Source organism: Engraulis encrasicolus, chromosome 5 (assembly GCF_034702125.1).
Source record: "Engraulis encrasicolus isolate BLACKSEA-1 chromosome 5, IST_EnEncr_1.0, whole genome shotgun sequence".
NCBI lineage: Eukaryota > Metazoa > Chordata > Actinopteri > Clupeiformes > Engraulidae > Engraulis > Engraulis encrasicolus.
This window is the reverse complement of record NC_085861.1, coordinates 15,565,917-15,568,416: the sequence shown is the minus strand read 5'-3', so window position 1 is coordinate 15,568,416 and position 2,500 is coordinate 15,565,917. Positions and strand designations below refer to the sequence as shown.

At 44.3% G+C, this 2,500-nt stretch overlaps 1 protein-coding gene across 1 annotated transcript in view; it reads left to right on the top strand.

The window, feature by feature from the left end:
* znf407 (zinc finger protein 407) overlaps positions 1-2,500 on the top strand; it is a 277,362-nt gene that overhangs the window by 200,920 nt on the left and 73,942 nt on the right. The gene's annotated exons all lie outside the window — the stretch shown is intronic.

The following is a 2,500-nucleotide window of genomic DNA, read 5'->3' as shown; positions in this document are numbered from 1 at the left end:
GCACGCACACACACGCGCACACACACGCACACACACACGCGCACTCACACACACACACACACACACACACACACACACACACACACACACACAGACACACAGACACACACAGACACACAGACACACACACACACACACAGACACACACACACACACCCATACACACACAGATCCTCCCGGCGTCTCCCAAGTGAAACTCACATTAGGGACCGTTAGCCGGCTAGCTTGTAGTCTGCTATTAAATATGGAAAAATGTTCTTAATTTCAGGTTGTGGTGTAATTGTGGAACTCGGGGGCATTAGCCGAGTTTCGAGCGGCCAGGCTAATTATTTGCCGCGTGCGAAGTCGCGCGAGGGACCACGGCGGTTGTGTTGTGTTGTGTTGTGTTGTGTTGTGTTGTGTTGTGTTGTGTTGTGTTGTGTTGTGTTGTGTTGTGTTGTGTTGTGTTGTGTTGTGTTGTGTTGTTTTGTGTTGTGTTGTGTTGTGTTGTGTTGTGTTTTTTTGTCTTGTGTTGTCTTGTGTTGTGTTGTGTTTTGTTGCGTTGTGTTGTGTTGTCAAGGCCTCTCTTCTCTTCTCTTCTCTTCTCTTCTCTTCTCTTCTCTTCTCTTCTCTTCTCTTCTCTTCTCTTCTCTTCTCTTCTCTTCTCTTCTCTTCTCTTCTCACCTATTCTCTGCTCTTTTATTCCTTCCTGCTGGATGCTAAAGTCACATTTAAATGATGGTATAATTTAGCCAGTTGAGATAGTGAGCAAATGTTTTCATATGCCTCGCTGTGTCTCGTAATGCAGCAAATGTTATTATTCGCATTTTAAGAGACGGTAAATGTTTATCGTTGTATTTGCTTGGACTGGAGTGGAGCAGCATATTGTTTTTTGACTGTTCATTTTTTTCATGTTGTGTTTATTGAATTTGAACCACCTTTCTTTTTGCTAAATGCCACATTATGTTGTGATAAGTACGGTGCTCTTTCTTTCAAACTGTCAGATTAAGACAAAATACTTGTCTTAAAATTGTTTTATGGAAAATGTGTGTGTTTGTGTGTGCTTGCGTGTGCATGTGTGCGTGTGCGTGTGTGCGTGTGCGTGTGCGTGTGTGTGTGCGTGTGTGTGTGTGTAGGTGTGTGTTGTTGAGAATGTCAAAAACTCAGGGCCACATGCCAGGGTAACAGTTTGAAAGCGGTGACAATCCTTTTAGCACCAACATCTGTTTTTAATAAAACTGAGCGAGCAAAAAAAAACACAAAAACACAAAAACAAAACAAAAAAAAACGTGTTAGGGTGTCAGTGACATGTTTCTGCATCAAATAAGTGTTGTTTGGGATTGGGAAAAGAACATCTGTAGGACATCGGTGCAGTGTGAAGGGGAGGGGGGTTGTGGAGTTGAGTGTGTGTAGATGGTGTTATTTGTGTCTGTGTTTCTGTGTGTGCGTGCGTTAGCTTTTTGGGTATTTGTCTATGGGGTGGGGGGTGGAGTAGCCGTGTTTAGTGTCATTTGTGTGTGTTGAGTGTGTTATTTGCGCGCGTACAGTATGTTTGTTGGTGACAAGGTATCACAAAAGCAACATGTAATAAATACATGCAAAACAAAAAAGTTAGTCCTCTAGATAACTACTGTACTAACAAGCTGGCCAGCCAGAGAGATGAGGCGGCCTCTGTGTGACGGGACTGTGTGCTGTGTGTGATTGTGGACGTTTGCTACATAAGTGTTCTATCTATCTATGTGTGTGTGTGTGTGTGTTTTTGTGTCATTTGTGTGTGTTTGAGTGTGTTATTTGCGTGCGCATGTGTGTTGGTGACAAGTTATCACGTATCAGCATGTAATAAATACATGCAAATCAAAAAAGTTAGTCCTCTGTCTATGCTGACAAGCACAGACGCCTTCACTCCAGTGTTCACACGGCTCTTCTTAACTTTAAGTCTAGATCACTACTAAGTATCTGGTCAGAGAGTTTCGGCGGTATATGGGTGACGTGAAAGCTGTGTTGCGTGTGTGCAGTGTGTGTGTGCGTGTGTGTGTGTGTGTGTGTGTGTGTGTGTGTGTGTGTGTGTGTGTGTGTGTGTGTGTGTGTGTGTGTGTGTGTGTGTGTGTGTGTGTGCGCGTGCGCAGGCGTGAGTGTATGTGTATGTGTGAGAATGCTGTGTTTGTTGCGTGTGTGTGTGTTTGTGTGTGCGTGTGCACGCGTGTGTGTATGTGTATGTGTGAGAATGCTGTGTTTGTTGCATGTGTGCTGTGTGTGTCTGTGTGCGTGCGCACGTGTATGTGTATGTGTGAGAACGCTGTGTTTGTTGCATGCGTGCTGTGTGTGTGCAGGTGTATGGGGGGAGTGTTTGCTACGCAAGTGTTCTACAAACTGTATCTATGATTTGTGTGTGTGTGTGGGGGGTGCATGTGTGGTGCATATGTGTTCTATATATGGTGTGCGTGTGTGTATGTGTTTGTTGACCATGCTTTGTTTTTTGTCTGCGTGTGTGGTGTGTGTTCGTTTGCTTGTATTTGCCCGT